The sequence below is a fragment of the Condylura cristata genome, unplaced genomic scaffold (genome assembly GCF_000260355.1).
Source record: "Condylura cristata isolate star-nosed mole 26May11 unplaced genomic scaffold, ConCri1.0 scaffold00002, whole genome shotgun sequence".
NCBI classification, from domain to species: domain Eukaryota; kingdom Metazoa; phylum Chordata; class Mammalia; order Eulipotyphla; family Talpidae; genus Condylura; species Condylura cristata.
Window position 1 is genome coordinate 58693553 of NW_004567103.1, and position 27649 is coordinate 58721201.

Consider the following 27649-nt stretch of genomic DNA (forward strand, 5'->3'; position numbering starts at 1 on the left):
TTAGAGGGTTGTTATGATGAAATACCAATTATAAAACATTTATAACAGTGTCCACAACATAGTGACATCTATATTTTGTTAAGTAATAATTAACAAACTTGAAAATGATACACTAGAAGAGGTCACTCATTCAAAACCTCACTTTAGATCAGAATCATCTAAAAATTGTTATAAAGATCGATTCTGTGAACCTGTCTCAGGCAAATGAGAAACTATCAATAGGGTCTAGTAATCTTTATTAAAATAAACAAAAACAAACCTTCACTAGGCAATTTTAATTTATAAAACCATTTGTTAACAGTGACACTAATCAGTGACTTGAATTGATGTTTCTACATTTCTCACACGCAACCATCCTTCTTTTTCTCTTCCATGCCATAATGTCACTATAAAGCAGCATGGAACTTAATGACAAATCAGTTTTACAAAAGCAGAAGTTGAACTTTGAGTGGGGGGAGGGCAGGTAAGGGGGCGCTCTCTGATGGCACTGGTGTTAAGTCTCAGAGCTATCAAGCTATCTCCAAGCTATCCCACTGAGGCATGAGTTTGATCCCCAATCAGGGAGCTAACCTATGGTAAGCAGACCTCTCCTGTTTGGCCCGCTGCTCCTCTCAACAGTGTTTTTCAGTAGCTCTACTAGATCTGCTTCCTACTATGTCACCGTTTCTGCTTCCTATGCTGCTCCTCTCAACAGTGTATTTCAATAGATCTACTAGTTTTGCTTCCTACTCTGTCTCTGGTGAGTCCTCTCACCCCCAAATCTCTAGCCTACACTGCAATTTTTCCAATACATTTTAGTTATTTTATATGTAACTCATTTTATACTTTCTGACTTCCTCACAAATAATTTAAAATAACTATACCTTTATGTATATTTGTCTCCACATATGTTTCCCACTTTCTTTCTTTAGACTAATGATAGTATTGAACAGTAGCCTTGATAGACATCAAAATTTCACCCTCTTTATTTAAAACTATACATTAAAAATCTCGTGAGAAAATTAAGTCAGTTAGGATGCTTCTGATCTACAAGAAGATACAAAATCCACTTTTAGAAAAAACAAAGTGGTATGGTTGTAACATCAAGGCAATAAGACAATAAATATAAGACAAGAAACTAAGTTGACATTTACAACTATATCTGACATGTAATTTAGATGATTTTGAATGTACAGGCTGTGCTTTAAATTCTTTCTGTTTATAGTGGTTACTCTGCACATGTAATATTTTCACAAAATGCCAACCAACAATTTAATCAAATTCTTTACATCAATGATATTAACAGTCATGACTTTCCCTACATTCTTCTCATGCTATGTTGAAGAGGAAGGAAGGTAGCCATTAATATAGAAAAACATTTAACAACTGTTATTTCAAGTCTTATTTTAAAGCTATTGTAAAGTGGAGGATTATAGTGGTGTGGACATTGGAAGAAACTAATAGAACACGAGGACAGTGATGTGGTCATTTTTATGAAGTTGAATCCTTTGAGTAAAAACTAGCCCCTTATTTTAACTTACTCCAAATATTAAACACCAACAATGTTTTGATAACAAAGATTAATAACTTTAAAAATAAATTATTCTGGATTAAATGGGTACCAAGAAAATAAAGTTGAAAAACTCACAGCTAAAAGTGAATTTTAGCTAATGCCTTTACAGCAACATTAGAACATACATTATTTATACAGATGCCTATAATCATTTCCTGGTAAACAAGCTAAGACTAATGAAATATAAAATTACAACTACACTGAAAGCATAGATAAAGGTCTAAATCTGAATGAAGGAGAAACAAATGTTAAATTAATAAAGTCTGCTAGATTTATATATTACTTCCAAAGGTAATTGCTTATAATTTGTGATATCCTAAATAGAAGATCAACTATCAGTGAATTAATGTGTATGTTCAATTTCACAAATTTCTTTGAATTATCTAAGTATTAAATTTCATAATGGAAAGGTTTACCCCAAAAATATGTATGTCTGTAATTGAATTGCAAAAGGAATTAGTTAAATGGTGCCCTTTAAGATAGAAATTGCAAATGAAAGCTAAACTATTCAAATGATAGTTCCAAAGCAGAAAATACTGATCTTTAAATTCAGTGTATATAGTAAAACATATGTCTAGTGTGTGTATGGGAGAGGGAAATACTAAGAAATGTCATCAAATTGTTTGTCAGTATTAATATAAATATATTTAGGTACTGATTTGATGTTTCACATATGTTTAGTCTGATGACCAGAGTAAAAGAATCAAAGACCAGTGAAAGTTCTTTGATATTTAGGCATATGGTCCTCAAACTTGAGGACCATTACTTCAAAGTAGTAATCCTATTAAATCCCATTTGATTTACAATGTCTACATGTTCTTACTACTAAAGGCTAAAGGCGATGCTCTAAAAGTCAGTCACAAATGGGCTGTCTACTGCAAGACATATCACTTGAGGATCTGAGTACTGATAAGTCATGTTAATTACAGTACAAAAATGTATGTATTCTTCCTTTCCATAAGGTAGAGTGAATACATCTCAGAAATATGTAGCATTTTTATTTATTTATTTCACATGATGAGACTTAATTCATGCTTTACTCACAATCACCAATATTCTCTTCATTCACAAGCCAGAAAAAATAAAAATATTCAATCATTGCTTGCTCTCTCACCTTCTTCCAAAGTTTTAAAGAGGTGCACAATCTCTACTGCATGGAAATTTTCCTGTTACAACTATCACTTCTAAAAATTAAGTTGGCAAAACAGAATCACTGTATTTCACTGTGACACAACTATTAACCTGAAATTAATGCACATTAAATTAAAAGTTAAATGAGACTCATTCAAATCAGTTAAGAACAAGAACAAATCTGAGCCAATATCAAAATTTCTACATTCACTGTGTACTTGCTATTTTCAATCTAAAACTTGGGTAGCATATCAGATGATTTATAGGTAATTATTTTAAGCAAAATGCCTTGAATATGCTCATGCACAATATTCATGGTAAATCCCTCTTTACAAGTCAACCAGTATGTCATCATAAAGCAATACTGCCGCCCATGGATTGTTACCAGCAGCTTGTTTTAGGAGGCATTACATCTCCAGGTACTTTGACAAATTCTCATGTGCATTGGAATCACACCTCTTATATGTATTTGAAGTAGTAAGGAAACCTATAAATTACTTAAGGTAAGTGATTCAGTTTGCAGATCAATTTATAACCCCCCAAACATTTTAAGTTGATAAATCTGTTCTTCATATTAAAAAAGGAATCTTTCATTTATTGAAAAACACACACACAAAAGTATTAGCATCCCAAATGTTGTCATGTCTGAGTTTACTTTTAAGAAAGAAGATTGAGAGATGTCACCCCTCAGTGTCTCTAAACTCATTTCTTCAATTCTTCAGTGACTGTTAAAGATGAATTAAGTATTTACAGAGGGAGAAATTAAAAGCAGTGAATGAGCTAAAAACATGCAGAGGATTCACGTTTCAACATCTCTTTAGCTAGATCTGAATTCTCACTCATAAAAGACTAAATGAAACAGAGAGAGGAAAAAGAGAATCCAATTGCTTGTCCTTAGGCTGATTAGTGAAGCTGGGTGACATTGAAACCTATAATCAGCTGCTTGGTGATTACAATCAATCAACCACCAAGTTTTTATTAAGCATTTACTAATTTCTCCACACTGTTCAAGGGTCTGCTTATCTGAGACAACATCCATCTCCCTCTGAATTCCTGATTCCAGAAATAATGCACAACAGCAGTTCTGGACTTCTTTTGGAAAAGCTTTCTTTTTTTCCCAAATCTGATCTGAGATACAATGCCTCTACATAGGAAGCAGCTTAAAGCCCTGGATTGGTATAGCATCACAGAAATGGTCAATTAAAACATTTATATAGACAGGCAGAGGTGCCTTGGGAAAATTCTCAATAGAACTAAAGGTGGGTAAGGGTAGAAGGCAAGAGATGTGAAATCCTGTTTTGTGGCAAATAATGCCAAAAATTACACTTTTCCTAAAGTATTCCTTAGGTTAGCAAACAAATTTTAAATCTGTCCATCTCTGAAGTCACACAAACAGGGCTTTAATACTAAGATTTTAAATCTGCAGAATAGGAGGGAAAACGAAGGATCTGTATTGCAATAAACAATCAAAATGAGGGGAAGGCAAGAAGAATGATCTGGGGAAGTAAGAGGTCCAAAAGTAATCATCTATTGGTTGACCTTACTTCTCAATATGCTCACACCAGCAGGTTTAACACTAGAGGGCATGAACACACGAACACACACGAACACACACACACACAGCTGTGGGCTGGCGGGGGTGGAGGGAGAGCTGAAAGGGAGGTGATGAAGTCTGAGCAAAGCAGCCTTCACATAAAAGCTGAAAATCTCAGCATCCAAGCGAACCCTAAATTTTCAGGGGGCTGGAGCGGCCAAGCGCTTTTAGCCCTGCCAATAAAATCTCCACGCTGTGTTCCTGGGCTAAGTGACCGCAATCTTTCCCAAGGAAATAGCTGAAGGATTGAGTGTGATGGCAGTTTTAAGCAGGTAGCAATCCCAATACTCCTCTCCTCCTCCGCTAGCAACACCTTTGCCCCAGGAAAGCATCCACCCTTTTAAGGTTAGCTTTCCCTAAATCCCTAAGCTTCTGTGTTTGCCCACTATCTCTTCTGGTTCTGTAAAGCCTGGAGAGGGAGACTCTCCACCTGAAAATTCAACCCATCAACTGCTCTTAGTAAAGAACAAGCGACGCGAAGGGGCGCCCGCAGCTTTTGCCTTCCAGACCAGTAGCCTTCCAGCGCTCTCTGGTTCCTGGCGGCGCAGCGCCCTCGAATAGTGGGTACAGAAGCTGGTCCTTGCGCTCCTCATTTAGCCCCTCAGTTCCACGACAGCCTAGATAAAGGGAGGCTGCTTGCATCTCAGTCTCTCTGGCCCCGTGCAGGGAGGTCTCTTCACCTGGAGATACCCAGAAGGGTGAACTAGCGCCTCGGGATCAGAGCTAGTGCTCAGGAGGACGGGCACGAGAGATGAGATTGGAGAGAGGCAGCGGTAAGGCAATAATGAAGAGAATATATGACAAGACAGAGAGGAGCGGAAAAGACAGACCATCAGGGACACCGAGACACTCATCCCCAAAAAAAAAGACATGGAGAAAGAGAACGAAAAATAAACATACACGGAAAAGCAAAGGCAACAACCGTCGACGACAACACCCAAACCCCTGTTGTCTGGTCGAGTCCAAGTGTCTGCGCCGCGGCCCCCTGACACTCATGGCTGGTGGAAGAAAGTTGCCGAGGCGGGAGCCCGAACAGTGTCCACAGCCGCCGGGCGCCACCAGGATGCCGAGGGTGGCCAGAGCCGGGTAGCGGAGAAAGCCGGGAGGGGGCAGGCAGAAAGTTCCGCGCCTCGCGGTCCTCCCGCCGCACCTGCAGCGGCGGGGAGCACGCCTCGAGCGCCCCGAAGGTCGGCGAGCCGGGTCCGCCCGCACCCCTGCCCCAGGACGGGTCCGAAGCTCCACACCCTGGCACTCGCCGCAGGACTTTGCGGCGCCCACCTGGCACTCTGGCCGCCCCGGGAGACTCGCCCCCGACAATCACAAGGCAGAGAGGGAGAAGCAAGAGAGAGACGGAGACCTGCTGTCGCGGCCAAGGATCCCGCGAAGAGGGCACGGCGGTCCGCGCGCAGATTTCAGCCTCCGACCCAGCCCGGCCCCGGCCGCGCCGAGTGCTGGGCGCGCCGAGCCCGCGCTCACCTGAAACCCGCGCTGGCCCGCGAGCGCCGCGCGCAGCCCCGGCTCCCGCCCGCGCCGCTCTCTTCACACTTGCCCGCAAGCAGAGCGAGCCGGCTCCGGCCTCGGCCAGCCCCAGAGAGGCGCCCTCATAGCTCTGCGGCCGGCTGGAGGGCGCGGCGAGAGCGGGCGCCGAGGCCGAGGAGGCGCCGGAGACGAGCGAGGGCTCCTAGCACATTGTCACCTCGGCTGAGCCGCCGCCGCCGCCTGGTCACTTCGCCTCCAGCCCCCGCCCCCCTCCCACCAACCCGCTCCCTCCCGGCCCCTCCTCCTCGCACGGGCCCTCCTCCTCCCGTAGCCCCAGCCTGGAGGCCTCTCACTGGGCTAGTATCATTTACGTAACAGCACCCCCGGCCCTCCTCCCTCCCGCAGCCGCTCCTCCCCGGGCTGGGGCGGTGCGCACCCAGCGCGCTCCAGCTGCTCCTGGAGCCGCCGCTCCAGCGATGCGCGCAAGTCCCGCGATACTTGGCAGGCGCGGCCCCCGAGAGCGACCGTGGGGTCGGCTCCTTGCCCCCGAGAGCTCACGGCCACCCCCGGCCTCCCAGGGCCCCCCCGGGCCAAAAGGGGCCGCCGAACCCCGCGCCCGCCCAGGCTCCAGCCAGCCTCTCCAAGGTGCGCTGCCCTCGGAGAAAGCTCCGCGACCCCACCCCCGCCGTCGACTCTCCCGGGGAGACTGGCGGCCGGCGACTCGTGTCTGGGCGCCCTGAAGCTGAAAGGACAGAGTTTGGCCTCTTGTCCCTGGCAGTGCCAACAGACTGGCAGGATCCTAGTGTTCGGGTTAGCAACAGCCTGCGGCCAGGGTAAGAGAACCGGGAGAGCCAAGTGCTCCCTTGCGCTCTTAAGTGTTTTAAGGAGAGGTGAAGAGCAGAAGTGGGGCTTTGGATTCCCATCCCAGTCTGGAAGACTTGGTCTGAAACGTACTCTCACTGAAGTACCTGAACGACTGCCTTCCAGAGTAAAGTTATAGGCGGTCATATTTCTGAGTAAAGTTAATATGCAGCACAGCAGAAGATTAATGACACTAAATCTGTTTAAAATGCAGGAGTTTAGAGCTGAGCCTGCTGCAAGACACACTTCAGCCTCAGATTAGTTTACGAAGCCTTAGGATCTAGTCCCTACTGATGCTAGGTAGAAGATGCTCTTCCATGCAATTGGGATTGTTTGAGTTCAAGTCCCTGTTTGCCATTTATTCACTGTTGCCTCTTGTTTATTATTGTTATGATAATTATATTTAATGTTACCTTTATATTGCCCATTTTTTCACTCAATTCCACTACGGGTTATGAATATCTAACAAGTGCTACTGTGTATGTGTAAAGACCCAGGTGCCACTCATAACATGAGACACTTTGGAATATCTGTCGCCCACTCCTGTGAAAATCAGTTCTTCCATGAAGTCACTCACCTATAAATGGCATATTGAGAAAAACAAGGGGTCGGAGTTAAAAGATTACATTGTTCTAATACTGGAACAACTCTTAATATGCCTATATCTTGGAGGACATATAAGCCCCAGTCTTACTTTCTTGTCTCAAAAAGATAAAAATACCATTTTGAGATTTTTGTAGTAATATTTAACTAAAGATGAATCACAGATCTATCAGTAAATCTAAATGTGTAACAAGACAGTTATAAGTTCTCAAAGTACTCCCTGAAAATTACTACCTGATGCTTTATACACAACATCCCCAAACTTAATAACTTAAAGCAGCAAACCTGCAATTTCTCAAGTTTCTGTGGGTTATCTGGGTGGATTTCTTTTCTGTCTCAGCTTGGGATGGGTGGTCTAGGATGGTCTCTTTCTTATGTCTGCTGATGGCAAGCTGGTTGGGAGTGGGGTTCAACTGGGAAGAATATTTGTTTTCAACCTGGATTGTTACCTTAGTAGGCCAGCTTCATCTTCAGTAGTGATAGTTGCAGGATTCAACAGCATAACCATGAAAAGCAAGGTCCAGGGACTTTCTTTTCTAGCCTTTGCTGACACATTTTTGCCAATTCCCCAAGGACGTCAATGGCCAAGCTTAGATTCCAAGAGTGGAGTAATATACACCATACTTTGATGTGAAACCAACTTGCAAAGTTTACGCACACACACGCACACACACGCGAGGTCATTTTCATAATCGACTGCAGAGTTGTCTAATTAACAAAGGAATAAAGTTATTTGTTAAGATTTATGCATACAGAACTGGGGTACAGGCCAGAGGTACAGGGACAGAGAGAGGATTCACCAGAGACAGAGTGGGAAGAACAGAGAGATTGACTAAATACACTGCTAAGGGGAGCAGCAGACAAGACAGGAGAGGTCTGTTGTGCCATGTGCTCCACCTCCCTGGCCTGGTATCAAATGCTTGCTGAAGTGGCTGCAGCTAGCTTCATAGTGCTTCTTTTTAACCAACTATGCCATGAGGGAGGGCCCTAGGAAGAAAGTTATTTGTAATGAATAAATCTGTTAGCATCATTTTTTTAAAGGTTTATTTAATTATGCATACAGAACTGGGGTACAGGCCAGAGGTGCAGGGGCCATTAGAGGATTCACCAGAGACAGAGTAGGGAGCAGAATAGGCAGATCTACGAAGCACATTGCTGAGGGGAGCAGCAGGTGGGTCAGGAGAGGTCTGCTGTGCCATGTGAATTACCTCTGAGGCAGGCGGGGATCGAACTCATGTGGAAGTGGCTTTAGCTTCTTAGTGCTGTGCTTTAACCCACTACTCCACCAGGGAGGGCCCTAGTAGCATCATTTTAACCAAGTGATGAAAGTTAAACTCACCAATAATAGGACTAGTTCTTATCATGAGCCTCATGCAGTGATACAATAAGAAGTGCACAATATCATTTAATTAGTATTTCAGGCACTCCCCCCCCCAAAAAAAAAATAGAAATGACTGCTATTTCTATTAAAGAAAAAAAAAATACAAATTTAGGGAAACTTCACAAAATATCTTGGTATGACATTTCAAACACATCATTTGTAGTAACAAAGACTAAAGAACTGTTTCAGACTAGAGATTTTAAAAGACATAATTACTCAATGCAATGTGTAATCCAGAATTGGATACCAGACTGGAGAAAAATCCCTATAGATTTTTGGGGCAAGTGAAAAAATAGGGATAAAGTCTATAATATCTGATTTACCTTAAATTACACTTAGTTTCGCAAATATTAAATGTTCTTGTTTTGGTCATTTTAGTATGGCCAATGAAATATTGGGGGTAATATTTAGTAAATATTTGGGTTAAGAAAGACATAGTGTCTGCAGTTTATTCATAATGGTTTAGAAAAAAACTTTAAGGAGAATGGTGTAGGAAATGTGACAAACTTTTCACAGTTAATTTAAGTGAATAGTATATAGGGACTCTGTAACTTTTCAGTTTGGATTTATTTTTTGAACAATGTTTGCTCATATTAAGAGAATGTTATATGCAGTGATTTGTGTATTATAAGTTATAGCAACTTATATTTTACCTGTTGAAACAGAAAACAAGAATTTACCCTTAATCAGTTAGGAGTTATGCAGTATTTAATCAGTTAAATGGAGCAACCAACATTGCCAGTTTATCAGCTGTGAGGTATAGAGTGACTGAGACAGAGAATATACAAAAGACAAGGCTTTGAGTATAGCTGGTATAATTGCCTATCCTGTGATTAACAAAACCTGAATTTAAATGAATGCAATAGATGGATGGAGGTAAGGAACTTATAAAATAAATTGCCAGATCTTGGCAACTTATTAGCAGTGAAGAATAAAAATATGTTACATAACTTTCAGAGTTTAAGGTTGGATGATTAACAGGGTAGAAATATCATCATTAAGAGAAAAATTATTTTATTTTCTGAAATGAAATCTAATGATAACTCTGTCTAATTATAATACTTCAACTGCTTCTCATTGCCTCTAGAAAATATCTAAAATCCCTAACATGTCGTATGAGACCTTTCTAGTTTGGGCCCTACTTACTTTCTTATTATCTAAAGTGAGCTAAGCACTGGGTTTGGCACTGAAGGTAAAGAGAAAAATGAAACAGCCCTCACGGAATAGTGTAGTCCTTCATCCAGTTAATGTTTTCTAAGATTACCGCTTGCACTAGGAATACAATGGTAAGAGAAAAAATATAGATTCTGCTTTCATGAATGTTGCATTTTATTGTGATGTATCCTAAGCAAACAAGTATATACTTACTTCAGGTGTGGTAATAAATGCTCAGGAGAAAATGAAATAAGGTAAAAGCTAACATTTAAATAAGTTTACCACCAATGGTTTACAGTTATGAAACACTGACCACCTTATATATGATGAGTGGCCTCCAGTTGCCAGAGTTTATAGCCAGGTAGCCTCTGATTGTAAGAAATCTGAGCAGATTTCTTATCTTTGATGGATGGTCTCAGCAGAGTGGGATTTAAGAGTGTCCCATCCTTCCCGAAGGTAGCATATATGAGGATGTTTCTTCTGAACATCTGCTACAGAATTTAGCTTCAAAACAGTCAAGGGCTCATGAAAAATTTCAAAATTTTTTTTTCAGAAGTCAAGACATACTTCCTGCCATTTAAGTGTAGCATATTAGAGATGAGAGAACAAGCAGGATTGGATCGGAACTTCTAGTGAGCTTAGCTCCAGTTAATGACCATGAGCTCTAGCAACATAAATATCAGATAGTTCTGTTGTATATGTTGCTATATAATTTCTGTTTTCTTGGAAGCCATATAAGCTGGAAGCCCCATTGCTTTAGTGACAGTTTACATGCCTAGGTGAGCAGTCATGGGATAGTGAGGATGGTCCAGCTGCAGATTGGCTATTCTAATAAAGCTTGTACATTCTTTAAAATGAAAGATTTATAATTATTTGAATTTTCTGAATTAAAATTTGAATAGATTTGAAGTCCATTTTAAAATTATAAATATCATTGTGAAGAAAAGGTATTCATTTTAATCCAGACTTCATATTGATAAATTCATATCTGCTCTAGTTTACCTTATGATCCATAAAGTCCTCTATCTTTCTTAGCTCCTTTGCTAAGTTGAAAATTCACATTGTTTCATACTTGTGTGACTGACACGTAATTTCTCCAGTATACAATAGGACACACCAGGCTGAATCATTATGTTTATATGACAGCACTAGAGAGTCACTTCACTCCAAGGTTGGTGTTTGATGTACAATAAACATTTGTTGAGTGAATAAATTAATCCAAACTATTAATTGATAACAATAGCTAAGCTTCTTCTATATCCATTTCCCTTTTTATCTTCCCATACCTAGTAGACTGTTCCTGTATTTGTCTTGAGTTCTTGATTGGGAAGTACTCATTTTTTCAAAGAAAGAGGGAAAACAGCTAATGCTCAGTGCACCATGATCTTTCAGCACCATAGAGAGCAACAAATCTCTATGTTGTGGTTATACCAGCCTGACAATTGCTATTATTTAGAATACACTGCCAGAGATAAATAAACATAGAAAGTAGAACAAACAGAAAAGACTAAATATGACTATTCAGCACACATAAATTGATAACTAATAGAAAGCAGGACAATGCAGAAAAGCATTGACATATACTTCAGGAAATCTGGTTTTGCTGTCACTTAACATCTTTTTATCTCCTGTAAATCAAAAGGCAATTATAAAACACTAAATGCCCAGGATCTGTGTATACACCCCAATGGATTAGTTTAGAATCACATGCCTATATTAGCCCTATTCGGGCTATTGTGGTTTTGTAACAATTTTGAAACTATTGGTATGCTGTGGATTCACATGCCTAGGTGAGTCCCACCTGGTCCAGTGTGGGTTCATATAATGTGGGCCAGTATGCCTATGGGAGTCTCTCTTGGTACAGCATGGGTTCATAATATGAACCTCTGCTGTACTTTTGGGGCCTCCCTTGCCTAGAGGATCCCTCACTTGATCTAGTCTGAGCTCCTCCCATGCACCCCATGGGCCCAATGCAGCCTCCTTTGCCTAGGGTAACTCTGCTTGGGTCAAGGTGTGTGTCCCATTGAAGCATCCATGAGCCTAGAGGAACCCTACTGAGTCATTGTGGGCTCATATGTCTAGATGAGCACCATTTGGGTTAGTGTATTAGAATCCTCCACCAGGCTAGTGAGGGATTCCATGACTAGGGGAGTCCCACTAGGACTGTGCTGGTTCCTTTCAGTAACACCCATTGCTTTAGTGACAGTTTACATGCCTAGGTGAGCAGACGTGGGCTAGTGAGGATGGTCCAGCATATAAAACACCTAGTGTGGTACGCCTATATTAACCCCACATGGGCTACTCTGTGTTATTAATATGGACCCCGGTGGGTTCATGTTGGCCCATGTGCCAAGATGAACCCCATTTGGGCTCATATAGGTTGATATATATGAACCCTACTGCTTTGTGTATACTTTATACTTCCTGTTCTCTGTTAAACACTGAATAATTTATGAGTTTGCCTAGTCAACATGTTCTTGTCCAGCACACCTACATTTTGTTATTTATATGCTGTAGCTACATAAATAATTTGCTTTAAATGGAATGGCTGAAGAAAAATGAGACCCAGGATGAAACCTATTGTGGTTCTGGGAATCTTCCTTAACACTTAAATTTAAAATCAGTGACTGATAATTTTCTTGTTCCCTATATTAGAATTTCTCTAACTCTGAAAGACACAAACTTTTACATTTGCGCATTGATGGAGTAGAGAACTGTGGTAACTATTTGTCAAGTAAAGGATTCAATAGGTATTAGATTTAGTGTTATGGGCTTATGAACAAAACTTCAAACAAATTATAAGTGATTCGTATTTTAAATGTATTTTCAAAATATGAAAAATGGTGAAGCCTGCTTTCCATGCAGGTATTTTTTGATGAGCATTCATGTTAATTTTTGATTGAAATTATGAGATTCTTAGATGTAAAAAGTTTTGCCAATATAACATGTTACTTAAGAACTTTAAAAAGCAAGTGACAGTTTGGACTCCTTTGTTTGGGTCTCAGTCAATTCACTTGAAAAATGAGGTAACTAGATTAGTTTTTTTTTGCTCTAATATTAAAAGCTGTGGTTTTCTATCTATAGTAACACATTTTCATAGCTTAATTTAGAAATGTGCTATAAAATTTAAGAAAAAACCTCACAAATAAGCAAATACTTTAAAAAGTAAGCAAGTAAGATATTACTCACTGAATGATGCAACTTAGTACAAATATAAGATATTTAGTGAGTCAATGGCTACCTATTCTATACAAAGCATTGTGTTTAGTCTTGGGAAACAATATCATCCTGATTTTTAAGGGTATTATCTGCTGAGAGGGAATGTGGTATACAAAAACAGTTGCCCACGTTGTTTTAAGACTTTCAGTATTATCAATTTAACTACCAACTTTGTATAACTTCACTGAACAAGAGGTCATTACATATGATGTGTATGTATGAATCATGCTTTGTAATACAATTAATTTTCTGACATTAATGCCAAATTTATCTTTCTAAGTGTACTATTTCTTTAAGATACTTAAATGTGAAAATTTAGCCTTTATAGCTACCTATCATTAAACATATCATGAGACTAAGTATGTCATATATAAGGTATTATATTGATTTTTGAAGTTTTAACACTTGGTTAAATTTTTTGGTGTCAAATTTAAAATACCTTTCTCCCCACAAGTCTGCAGATTATAAACTGTAGATAGCTAGATTGTTTTAATTGACACACAACTAGTGTCATTGCCTCTAGGCACTCATTAAAGAAAGGAAAGCACAGCAAAAGTTAACTATCTTAGAATTAGTTTTTGAGAAGGGATACATCTGTTCCCATTTTCATCATAAACAAACCATATAAATTGGTTAAAAAAAAATATGCTTCTCAGTGTATACAAAATTGTATGTATGGTGTTCTCCCCCATCTGCATATCAACATCTTGCATCTCAGGTACTGTGCGCAACAACTATTGAATAGTTTGTAGATTTCAACACAAAGCAGACATGGAATAAATGTATAAATGTCCAGGTCTGTCACTACATGGTAGTCGCTTTGTATACTATGTAGGATAATAACTTCTTTTAAATTTATACCATGCTTTTTTTTTTTTTTTTAATTGTGGTAATACTGGTTTACAGCACTGTATGTGATTTGGGTAAATAGGTTCACACCTCCACCAATGTATGTCATCACACCACACCCACCATCAAAGAAAGCACCACTAGTCTTTACCATAGAACATTGAATTAAATGGTGCATGCAGTATATATAGCTGATTCACAGCAGGTACTCAGCAAGTGATGCTACTTCTAAGTCCCCTTTCTTTAAAATGTTGTTGTCAGTTTTCTAATACAATTGCAGCTTGAGGTGATTCCAGAAAGATTTCACCTTCCCTGCACTGAGGATAGTTTAGAAGCAGGAATCAAATTGATCAGTATTGTTTGTGTACATATCAGGAATCTTTTCCCTGCCCCCCCAACCTCTAAACTCAATAATAGCAACTTAAAGTCAGAATAAATATTTGCACACACACACACAATCACATGTGAGCACACTCATGCACATAGATCCCCACTGTAAAATGTAGCTCTGTGGGCTTTGCCTGCTCTGGTCACTCAGCTATGCAGTAGGAAGATCTGAGTGCCTGCCAAATAAGGGCACAAAATAAAGGCACAGTAAATAGCATTTATCATTTTATAGTCCTGATTCTTCTCAGTAGCCACAGCATACTAGGTGAAACTGGCTTTTTGTCAAAAAGGTTCTTCATGAGCAGTCTTTTTAATGGCTTCCTAATTAGGCAATGAATACTCTTCTCTGTGGAGAAGATTTTGCCAACAACCACCTGGTGAATTACCCTCCACCTCCATAAGCTTAAGAAGAGGATAGAAATCAACCTATTAAAATATCAAAGAAATTAGCAGGGAACTCTATCCTACATTCCTAGTTTAAAGTTTATTTACTTCCCTAACTCTAGTAAGTAAAGGGACGATGGTCTAACCTGTGTAAGTTGGGGGAAATGTGGGAACTTTCTGAGGAACAGGAATAGAAGCATGATGATATCTGCTCATCAGGAACCAACATTTCACAAATTTGTCATTTCCTTTAAAAAGGAAAAAGGGGGCAAAAATTCCAATTTAACAAAATGGTTTTTTTTTTCTCTTTTGCTATCCCAATTTCCGGAGTTTCAAAAGAAAATGTAAAATCCCCAATTAAAAATCATGTATTCATAGGCAAATTACTTACCCATTATTGAGCAGTGGATTACTTAGCACTTCTATTTCTCACTTTCTTTATTTACCTTTTAACTATTGAGTCTTTTATTATCAGTGTCAGTGCAAAGAGGAATAAATTTTATGCATTTGAATTATGAACTTTACCATGATATACCTCCTTCTAAGGATTCTACACCAATTATACTATTAATACTGAATTGTATTACAGCACTTACTACAAGACTGTACAGTTTTTAATTATTGTAGAAAAAAGTACAGAAATGATGATTTCTAAATTTAAAAATAAATATTCAGTCTTTAAATAGAAATTTAAATGGGTATTTCAATAACATTTAGAAAGTGTTCCTTAATTTGCACTTTATAATAAGTATCAGAACCCCTATGACAGTTTCTTTTTCCTTCTATGTTAAACAATTGGGTAGCATTTAATTCATCTATTTTTTTGGTAAATATTAGCCTCCCTTTTCTTTGAGATAAACATCAAAAAAAAAAAAAATACCAAAGTTAGATCACCGTCATTAAAAGAAAAAAATACATTAGTCAATTTTTCTTCTATTAAGGAATATATTTCTCAGATAATTTGTCACATGTTAAGATTCAGTATAGGGAAATGAAAGCTAATTATCAGTAGGTATGGAATAAGTAAGAAGAAGAAATATCAAGCCAGAACCTGGCTGGAGATTCATCTCTTTAGGTAGAAGAGGACTAACTATAAATATTTTAGTAATACATGATACTAGTTAATGAAAAAAAAAAACTATAGATATGGATTTTGTATATTGGAGCCTTCACCTATTGAAAAAAAAATTGATCCAATGTTTGAAAATCAGAATATTTCTCAAAAAAATATCTTGGTACCTATTTCTGATATTTGTGATTATTATATCTAAAACTATTTCTGGTAGTTTTAGTGATTATATCTAAAACTATTGAACCTACTTTGCTAGATGCAAAATGAATCTATTTCAAAGGAAATAGCTATAGTTTCTTTTATTATTATAATCTTCTACCATTCTTATCTCATGTTCCTTGAAGCAGCTGAACCAATCTCATTAAATCCAAGTTAGAACACATCACTATTATGCATAAAACTTTGCACACCTCACATCTCAGAGTTAAATCAGAGTCTTTCCAGTGGTCCTTCTGTTTCTTTCTCACTCTACTACAGTCAGCTGGGTATTTTTCAAACAGTGCGGGCATGTTTGTGCCTCAGGGCCTCTGGGTATCCTGTTCCACCTACAGTGCATGCCCCACAGAGTTGCATCTTCCTCTCTAACTTAATTTTGTCTTGACTTAACTGTCATCTTCTTGGTGAACCACCCAATCTTTCTCCCTTAACTGACTTCCTGCATTGTTGTTATTACATATAGATTTCACTTGATATGTTACTTTTTCAATGTGTCACTTTTAAATACTTACCTGTGTATATTTAAAATTTTGCTATATTCTCTGCTTTAAGAATCATACCTAATATATAGCCCTTACTCCATAATTTGTTTGGAATAAGTGATGGTGTATGGTTCCTTTCCCTACTTTGGTAATTGCATAATTTTCCCATGATCAAAAATAAAAAGCCTATATTCAAACCTTGGTATTCTGATATCAGGGCTTAATCTCCTAATCATCAGATTACAGATACATCAAGAAGTATGTAATTTTAAGAAAACTAGAAAAACATTTCTGTGTGGAGGTACAGAATATCCCTAGTGATATGTCAACTCTATTTTAATTATTTTGTATCACCTGTCTGACCTTTATAAAAGTGAAAGATTCTGATCTGTGATCTAAGCAGTGAAAAATGAAGAAGTCAATATTTTTATTAGTGTTGTAATATGATTGCTTCTCTCATAGCAGGCTACTTTTCTCCACTATCCCATTTTCCTTGGATTTGGGATATTTGTTCAAAATTACAGTGACTTTCATTTTTTTTCTCCTTTGAAACATGAATTATCTTTAGAAGTATAGCATAAAGTTTACAAGTTGCATCTGTTGAGCTCTGTGAAATAACAAAGTGAGCACATGTATACCAACATTGTGCTAACCATTTATACCACATCAAAACAAAACAAAGCTTGCAAAACTTAATTTCCATGGCATGAATACTTCCATTAATAATTTCAAATTACCAAATTAACACTGATGCAAGGTTCAGGCATTTAACAATCAATTGCAAATTGCAACATCAAGAATTGTAGCTAGGAGGAGTCTGGCAAGATGGTAGCAGAGAGAAGATGCAGGCTTACCTCCTTTGCATACTCACAAGGAAATGTGGCGCAGTGTTTGGGCCCTATAAGAAAAATGGACCACTACAGTGCATTTCAGGAGCAACAGTCTGGTGGAAATTGATAGATAAAACTTCAACTGTAGGGCCCTTCCTGGAGGCGCAGCAGGTTAAAGCACAGCACTAAGAAGCTAAAGCCACTGCAGCATGAGTTCAATCCCCGCCTGCCCCGGAGGTGACCCACATGGCGCAGGAGACCTCTCCTGACCTGCCCGCTGCTCCCCTCAACAGTGTGCTTCTTCAATCTGCCTGTCCTGCTCCTCACTCTGTCTCTGTGAAGCCTCTCACCGCCCCTGCACCTCTGGCCTGTACCCCAGGTCTGTATGCATAAATAAATCCTTAGAAAAAAAAAAAACTTCAACTGCAAACTGTGTTTACAGTAATGCTGGTATAATACAATACACGAGAGATAGAGCACTTGCAGTGTGAAAAAGGAAGAGGGAACACTCCCTAATACATTTTATGATGCCAACATTACCCTACTAACAAAAAAAAAGGTGAAAACAACACTAGAAAAGAAAATGATAGACCAGTACTACTGATGAATATTTATGCAAGAATCTTCAAAATACTAGCATAATGGAGTCAACAATATATAACAAAGATCATATATTATTATCGGAATTTCTTCCAAGGATGCTATATATGAATTAATAAAGACAATACATTTCAACAAAAATATCAGCTAAAAATCGTATTATGATTATATCAATAGATGCGGTTTGATAAGAGAAGTACCCATTTGTAAAATCTCTGAGCAAGACAGTAAAAGAAGACATATATCTCAATGTAATAAAAGACCGACAGCACAAACCTACAACCAATATAATATGTACTGCTGAAAGATTAAATGTTTTTCTCTTAAAAGCAAGAACCAGACAAGGTATAACCACTTCTGTTTAATTTAGTACTCGAGTTTTAAGCCAGAGCTATCAGACAAAACTAGAAAATAAAAAATCCAGTTAGAAAAAGAAGGGAAACGATCATTGTTCAAAGACAATAATATATTGCACATGGAAAATCCTAAGGACACCATCAAAAACTACATATTAAAATAATAGATAGGAATAACAAATGGTAGGTTACCAAATCAACATAAAAAAATCTGTGACATTTTTATGTATAAACAAATTAGAAGAAAAATTAAGAAAATAACTCCATTTACAATGCTCAGAATCATATACCTTGAAATTAACCTAACTAAGGACCTAAAGGACTTATACAATGTGAATGACAAGGCACCATTAAAGCATTTAGATAGTAACACATGTAAATGGTAAGATACCTCATCGTCAAGGATGGGGAAAATCAATATAATAAAAATTACAATGCTGCCTAGAGTGATGTATCAATTTAATGCACTACCCACCGAAATATTAATTATATTTGTCAAGGAAATTTAATAAAAAACGTTGAAATTCATATGGAACCACAAAAAGCCTTAAGTAGAAAAAGCAAACTTGAGAAAGAAACTGAAACATCATACGTTATCTGACTTCAAACTTTACTACAAAGTAGCATCAAAAATAGTATTTTATTGGGCCCTCCCTGGTGGCGCATCGCGTTAAAGCACAGCACTGAGAATCTGAAGCCGCTTCTGCATGAGTTCCATTACCGCCTGCCCCAGAGGTGACCACATGGCACAGGAGACCTCTCCTGACCTGCCCCCTGCGCCCCTCAGCAGTATACTTCCTCGACCTGCCTGTTCTGTTCCCCACTCTGTCTCTGGTGAAGTCTCTCACCGCCCCTGAGCCTCTGGCCTGTACCCCAGTTCTGTATGCACAAATAAATAAATCTTTAAAAAAAAAATAGTATGGTGGTGGCACACGGGTGATTTGGTGATGGGAAACCCGCGGGGATTACAATTGAGATGGAAAAAAAAAATGTGCAAAATGATGTAAAAATAAACTTTTGTAATATTATTGAGCGCCTCCCTGGTGGCACAAGAAGTTAAGTCTCAGAACTATAAAGCTATTGCCAGCCACAAACTTATCACCATGAGTTTGATCCCTGGCCAGGGAGCTGATCCACATGGCTCAGCATACCTCTCCTGTCTTACCCACTGCTCCCCTCAACAGTACAGTCCATCTGCCTGTTCTGCTTGCTACTCTGTGTCTGGTGATTCCTCTTACCTCCCATACGTCTGGCCTATACCCCAACTCTTGTATGCATAAATAACTCAGATAAATCTTTCTTTAAAAAAAAGACATATAACGGCCCTCCCTGGTGGCGCAGTGGGTTAAAGCACAGCACTAAGAAGATTAAGCCAACTCCTCATGAGTTCGATTCCCGCCTGCCCTGGAGGTGACCACATGGCATGGCAGACCTTTCCTGACCCGCCCGCTGCTCCCCTCAGCAGTGTACTTCGTGGATCTGCCTGTTCTGCTCCCCACTCTGTCTCTGGTGAAGTCTCTCACCGCCCCTGAGCCTCTGGCCTGTACCCCAGTTCTGTATGCATAAATAAATAAATCTTTAAAAAAAATAAAGTCTGAATGGATTAAAAAATAATGAGCATCATTCCTGAAACGATAAAATATATAGAAGAAAACATTGGCAGTATGTTCCATGATATCAATGATAAAGATATTTTTGGAGACTTGACCCTTATGACAAAGGAGATAAAAGCAAAAATAAAGAATTGTGATTACCTCAAATTAAAATCTTGTTACCTAGTGAAAGAAAATTTAAGTAGAATATAAAAACATCTACTTAATGTGCAGAAATATGTTGGGTCCCAACTGGGATGAGCCTCCCCAACCACCCCCGGAGCTTAAGCACAAGATCATAACAGGAAGAAAAACATCCTGTTTTGTCTGCCACCTGTGTGAGTTGATAAACCTACCAGCAACTGATCAACATCTGCCCTGATCGCAGTGAGGCATGTGAGGGAGACTTCCTCTGGCCTCCAGGCCAATACCCTGGTACTAAAGGTATGAAAGGGAGGCTGGAGAGAAAAATAAAGACGTTTTGCTGCAACCATCTATGTGAACTGCTGCTTCAAACTCAACGTCCCCAGCTCAGACTCGTATCCCTGCCGTGCAGGTGTGGCAGAAATATTTACACATTACACAAATAACAGGGGTTAATACTCAAAATATATTTTAAAAATCTAACACAGTTCAACAATAGAAAAACAGAAAACCCATTTAGTAAATGTGCAGCAGCTATGAACAGACAATTCACCAAAGAGGATATCCAGAAGGTCAATAGCTATGTGAAAAAATATTCATCATTGCTTCAAATAAGAGAAATACAGGTTAAATCCACAATAAGATACCATCCCGTACCTATGAGACTCACACGTATTAAAAAGACCCCCCCAGGGCCTGCCCTGGTGGCACAGTAGGTTAAAACACAGCACTAAGAAGCTGAAGCCACTTCAGCGTGAGTTCAATCCCTGCCCTGGAGATGACCCACATGACTCAGAAGACCTCTCCTACCCACCCACTGCTCCCCTCAGCAGTGTACTTGGTCAGCTGGCCTATTCTGCTCCGGCCTATTCTGTCTCTGGTGAATCCTGTCACCACCCCTGCACCTCTGGCCTATACCCCAGTTCTGTATGCATAAATAAATAAATCTTTTTTTTTAAGTTGTTTAAAAAATTGCAATACTTATAACTTGATGCAAGATAGTTGCAATAAATCATTAAATATCCATCATATTTCTACCTTAAATGACACATTTTTTTCCAGTGACTTCTAAAACTTATTTTGAACGTAATGTAAAGAAATCATACATACGTGATTTGAACATCAGGTTTTATAATGAACACATATCTTTATTTTAAAGTAATCCAGTGTATCTTATTTTAAATGATCTGGTATATCTACATCTATGTATTGTCTCCCTATCTTTTGTCAATTTTTAGCTTTTGAATGTGTTTTACAGTAAGTGTTAGAGCATTCAATATTGATGCAATATATTATCCTATAGAACACTATAATTTCTATCATTGTTTTCAAGTTGGCAAATGTGTTTTTTTTCTAGTTATTGGTTAATAAAAATATTATCAGTAAGAAAGTTCGCAATTATCCTTCGGTGAACATACGTACTCATTTCTGTGACTATATACTCACCTGAATCACTGGATCAGAGGATCTATCAGTTTTATTAGAAATTATCCAAAGCAGTTTCAAAGTAATTGCATGAATTTTTACAACACTGTTTAAAGTGTGTATTTTAGTTTCTCCACAGCTTTATCTAAGCAAAGAATTTTCAGTCTTTTTAAAGTTTATATGCTCTAGTATGACATATCTCATTTTTATCTCAATTTGCATTTGTCTGATGGCTGGTGAAATTGAACCATTTACATATGTTTAGTGAGTTTTTTTGCATTTTCTCTTTTTTGTGAACAATATCAGACTTTTTTCTTTCAGTTGTATGGCATGTATATTAATATTTTTTCTTTCTATATTCTGAATATAGGAAGTTTATATATTACATGTATTTATTACACCATCTTCTTCCACTCTGGACTCCCATTTTAATGCACTTAAAGAAATTATATAATGAACAAAGATCTTATTTTAAAGTAATTTAATAAATCTTATTTTAAATGATCTAATATATCTGTATACTTTTATTATCTACTTATCTTTGTCCTTATCCACCTATCAGAGGTTTATTTAGATATAATTCACATACTTTACAATTCAACTATTAAAAGTATAACTCTTGCCCTTTTTAGTATAGTCACAGAATTGTGTGATGATCATCACAACAAATTCTAGAAAATTTCCACTGTCCCCAGTGTAGACTCCATAACCTTTTGCAGTCATTCTCCCTTTATTCCAGGCTGTAACAATTCAAATCTATTTCTATATACTTACCTATTTTGTGCTTTTTACCTAAGTAGAAATACACAATATTCAATCTTTTGTTAACAGATTTATGAAATTTCATGTATGTGGTATCTTAGATCAGTACTTTGTTCTTTTTTTAAAGCTGAGCAGCTGAGTAATATTCAATTATATAGATATAGCACATTTTATTTTATTCATTCAACATTTGTGTTTTTCTACTTATTGGCCTATTATGAATAATCCTACTGTGAACACTTATGAAAGATTTTTCTGTATACAAGTTTTCGTTTTTTATTATGTATATACCTAGGAGTGGTATTGCTGGGTCAATGTTTAACATTTTGAGGAATTGCCAGTCTGTTTTTCAAAGCAGCTGCACCATTTTTTAGTCCCACCAGCAGTGTATGAAGGTTACAATTTCTCCACATCCTTGACAATAGCAGTTATTATGTCCTTTTGATTATAACTATCCTACTGGGTAGGAAGTAGTATCACATTGTTAGTATCACATTATAGTTTCAATTTCCATTACCCTGATGACAAATGTTGAACATTTTCTTATGGACTTATGGGCATTTTGAATCTCTAGAGATATATCTAGATGCATCTAGTGATAACCCGGTCACATCCATTTAGTGTTTATTCAACTGTGTTTACTTTGTTGATTCTAAAATTGGATTATTTTTATTACTGAGTTTGGATCTTTTTTTTCTTTCCCAATGTTTAGTAGATGTTTAGGAATCTTTTTACTACTCTTAGGTCCTGAAGATTGTCTCTGATATTAATTCCTAGAAGTACTGTTAATTTATATTTGACATTTGAATCTATAATATATTGGATTTAATTTTGATGTACTGAGATAGAAAATTGATTCAGCATTCATTTATTGGAAGAACAAATTGTTTCTTCTGTTTTTCAGTTCCAAATTTATCATACCTCAGTGTTCATGTGCATATAGTATTATTTCTGGAGTCCCCCAAAATTTGTGGGGAATTGAATCTTTAAAATACTGACTCCTTTAATTAGCTTAATATGTTACATGTCTCCGTTTATCATGTCTCCTTTGCTTTCTTTCAATTATATATGCAATTGTCTTTGTAGATGTTTTCTACATTTTTCATTATTTTCAGGGAAATTTGATTTGATTTGATTAGATAAATTGCATTTTTTTTTTGTTTTTTTTTTTTATTTATTCATACAGAACTGGGGTACAGGCCAGAGATGCGGAGGGTGAGAGGATTCACCAGAGACAGAGTGGGGAGCAGAACAGGCAGATCGACGAAGTACACTGCTGAGGGGAGCAGCGGGCGGGTCAGGAGAGGTCTGCCACGCCATGTGGTCACCTCCGGGGCAGGCGGGAATCGAACTCATGCGGAAGCGGCTTTAGATTCTCAGTGCTGTGCTTTAACCCGCTGCGCCACCAGGGAGGGCCTAAATTGCATTTTTATACTTAATTTTGAAGTTGTTTCTGATGGAAACAATTACTTTTTATACAATGATTTTGTGTCTAGCATTATATGATATCTAATAGTTTTTCTTTGCTTACTTTTGTATTTTAGACTCTAAATTATGTTATTTGCAATGACAATATTGTATTTTTTCCCAATACTTACATATTTACACATTTATGAAAGTTAGGTAACATACAGAGGACTTCATAGATCTAAAACACATAATTTGATGAATTTTGAAGTGTCTACATTTAAAATTATCACGTGTTTTCATAATCACTTCCTAATAAACCTCACACAAATATCTTTCCTACTTCTAGGTAAGTGTTACTTTTACATAAGTATATCACAGAGTATATATTATTTTTGTCTGACTTATTTCATTTACTATAATTATTTTTTGAGTCATCCATCATGTCTGAAAGGAGGAGGAGTTATTCCCATTGCTCTCTGCTCCTCTTGAATGATTCTTCCTGACCAGACTCAGATAGTTTCTTACATATGCATGCTCATTAACATTGAGTTGACTAAAGTTGTACATTGCAGATCTTTGGAGTTTTCAGTTCAAATCTGCATTCACATTCTCTATTTTGCAAACTCTGCAAACTTAGTCTTCCTGGACTCCCACTTATCTCCCCAACTCAGGAGGACTGTTGGGATCCACCTGGGATTTTTTCCTCCCTGCAGTCTTAAAATCATAAATGAAATTAAGTTGCATTTGTTTATTTAGATGCTCGGAGATCACTGTTTTTCATTGCTCAATAACAATTGTTTGAAAACTGTTATTTCATGTATTTTGCTGGAAAGCCAAATGCTAATCCTTTTATTTGCGTCCGCTTTCCTTGCCTCTTTTCACTGCCAAGCAAGAATGCAGTATCTAATATTGTTTATAATAGAGAATAAAAGGTTTAAAAGGAGACATTTGTAGTCATGTTTCTGTTCTCTAAAGGAAAGCATTGAATACGTACATATAAAGTATGCTTTTTGTTGTCAGATTTTGAGGTCCCTTTTTTCTGTGTAAGGTGGTTTCATTTTTTCCTAGATTTATCATGAATGTAGAGTTAGCCTTTCGCAAATGCTATTTTTGCATCTATTAAGATGATAGTAGCTGACACTTGAACAATACTGATTTGATCTACAGGTTCCACTTCTACAGGGGACATTTTAGTACTCATGTTTCACATTCACTGATTCAACCAACTATAGATAATGAGTGGATTAAATCCTTACATGCAAAACCTAAGATAATGGAGGCCAACAATATGTTATATGTAGATTTTCTACTGCAAAATGTGGTGTCAGTATTGCTAAATTCTACCACTTCCCCTACATTGTCAAGGATCAATTGTATTGTTTTTACTCCCCTATTCTAGTGTAGTGTAGTGAATTACATTTTTTGAACATTAAAACAACTTTTCATTCCTGGTTTTAATTGCTAGTATCGTATTTATATATTTTTTGCCACTAAATTCTCAAGTTTTAGAGTAAAGATTTTGCTGATGTAAAATGTCTGCTCTCTGAAAAAGTTTTCATAATATTAGTGTATTTCTTCCTTGTGTATGTTATAGAGTTCATCAATAAAACCCTCTGAGCCTATAATTTCTTTGTGAGAAGGTTTACAAGTATAGATTAAATTACTCCATTAGCCATGAAAACTTCACATTTTCTATTTCATTTGTTTTCATTTTAAGTAATATTTAACCTAAGAATCTACATATTTTCCTAAAATTTCTATTCATGGCATAGAATTTTTTCATTATTTTCTCATATCTGTTTACTACTTGTGAGATCAGAGGTGATTTTCTTTTGAAAATACCTATGTTGCTAATTTTTATTTTCTGTAATTTCTTGATATATAATTTTAACAAATTGATTTCAAAGCAAAAGTTTGAAGCAAAGTTTGTGGTTTTCTTTACTTTATACTTCCCTTCTAGTTATGGCTTTCTATTCTCATATTTGTTTTCTTTTTTCTACATTGTTTGCTTTTAGTTTACTTTCTGTCTTCTTGATATGAAATCTTACAGACTTATTTGCAGACTAAGACTACCTATTGGACACCATTGGTACCTGCTCAAGTCCTTTAACATCCCCCTGACCAGTGCTGCCTGCCAGTTCCAGTTGCTGTGTTCTTTGCTAATAAATAGTGTGTTCCTAAAAACCATCTTCAGAGAACTACTCTTGGAATTCTGAAACATCCTCACCCATGTGGAGATCCATATGGGTAAGGGAGTTCAACCACCAGCCCCCTCTTGTGTGGCACATAGAGTCCATCAAATACCTTTAGAATTTAGTGGCCTTGACTATTTGGAAAGTTTAAACTGCCAGGAAGAGATTACAGTCAACTACTGACAGATTGACAGTTCTAAACGCCACCTCTTTTGCCTCTAGAAGAGACTCACACCAAAATGCGATTTTACCTCCACAGGAGGTAAAACTGAGATTTTAGTTGAAATAATGTTTTTATTGGCTTTTTAAAAAATAAATAGTCTGATTTCTCCACCCCCTCACCATTATTTCTCTGGGACATTTCCCAATAAATCATTGCTTAGTAAGTTCTTTAGGCAGAAACAAACTTAAGACACATTACATAGTTTCCTCTAAACACTACTATGACTTAGTAACACTATTCTGACATATGTGTGTGTGTGTCAAAAAAAAAATATATATATATGCAATTTCATGTACTCTTATTATTACACAGTTCAAAATGGTTTATAACTTCATTATAAAATTATATTTTTACTTAGAAATATGTTCTTTAATTTACATACCTATGAATTATCTCCTTGACATTGTTCCTTGGTTTATTTCCAGTGTAATCTGAGAAGGTATTTTATATGATTTCACTCTTTTGGAATTTGCTGAAACTTTGGTATATTTTCCATAGTTATACTCGTTATTGTCTTAGGGGTGCAACATTAAGTGTATTATATATTTTCACGAGCACATATATTTATTGATAAAGTTATGTAAATAGTCTGTATATACTCATTAAATTCCTATTTGATGTATCTGCTTATATGAATTTTTGAGAAACTTGTGTTTAAAATCCCTTATAATGGTTATAGACATAGCTATTCACTCAATTCTGTCAATCCTTTCTATATAATTTGAAGTAAGTATGGTATAAAGTAAATTAAAATTAGATCTATAATTACATACAATCTATTATGATATGTAGTCACTTTATCATTGTGAACTGTGTGCTTCAGTAATGCTATTTTTCCGAAGTCTTTGGCATTAGTTTGACATTAATTTTTTTAACAAAGAAAGTATGTTTCTACTTTCAACTGCCATCATTATATTTAAGTATAAGTTTTTATTGAGGAAAATTATGTTTTAATATAAACACCTCTCAAGTTATCGGATCATAACCATTCTTTATCTTTGAATTGTTTATCACTCTGTAAATTTGTCGACATGCAAATAATGTCTATTTTTGTGGAGAGTCAATTATATTCTCTCCATCCTGTGGGGGAAAAAATTTTTTGCCAGTATATACAGATTTAGAAATACATCTTTTCCAAGGATTCTTTTTGAACTGGTTATATAAACATATGCAAGGGTTTTCATAAGTATGATTTAAATGAATTCCTTAATAAGTGTGTATTTTTATATCTGCATAAGAGTCATGAAGTAATTTGTTATGAAATTATAATTAACTTCAAATTGAATTATGTAGACCATTTGCATTAATATAATTTATTTTTAAGCTTAAATACTATCTTATAAATGTTTTCTAAGCTATTTTCCTTTATTTTATTAGCAATCATTTATTTCATCACTTTTGGCTCTCTTCACTTGTTAATTATAGCCTTTTTTTTTTAAATGAATTTAAACCTGAAGCTATTACAACATGCAGTCTACTTTTATCACTTTCCCCATAATGGCAGTGTTCTCAGCTTTATTTCCCTTTACATGCCTTCCAACTTATGTATAGCTTTTTATTTGAATTCTACATATATTCAAACTCCAGGAATTCTACATATATTCAAACAACTATTAGTGTTTTACAAAAAAAAAAATTTCTATTTATTTTTCCCTTGCATCTCAATTATTTTCTGTATTCCTATCTTTTCATCTGAATCATTTTGCTTCTGTTTGAAGAACTTTCTATAGTATTACTTTTTTAGCACCCA

General features: G+C 37.0%; 1 protein-coding gene and 1 long non-coding RNA gene across 4 annotated transcripts in view; one reads left to right on the plus strand and one right to left on the minus strand.

The window, feature by feature from the left end:
* GALNT13 (polypeptide N-acetylgalactosaminyltransferase 13) overlaps positions 1 to 6027 on the minus strand; it is a 413355-nt gene extending 407328 nt beyond the window's left edge. The window contains exon 1 of one of the 2 annotated variants that reach the window (XM_004674649.2): positions 5635 to 6027. The gene's annotated coding sequence lies outside the window, so the exon portion shown is untranslated. The remainder of the gene's footprint in view (positions 1 to 5634) is intronic. The other variant, XM_012728953.1, reaches the window with a different exon arrangement.
* Positions 6028 to 6212: 185 nt separating this feature from the next.
* Positions 6213 to 27649, plus strand: part of LOC105853733 — a 162255-nt gene continuing 140818 nt past the window's right edge. For both annotated transcript variants that reach the window (XR_001145518.1, XR_001145519.1), the window contains exon 1: positions 6213 to 6589. This is a non-coding gene — a long non-coding RNA (uncharacterized LOC105853733). The remainder of the gene's footprint in view (positions 6590 to 27649) is intronic.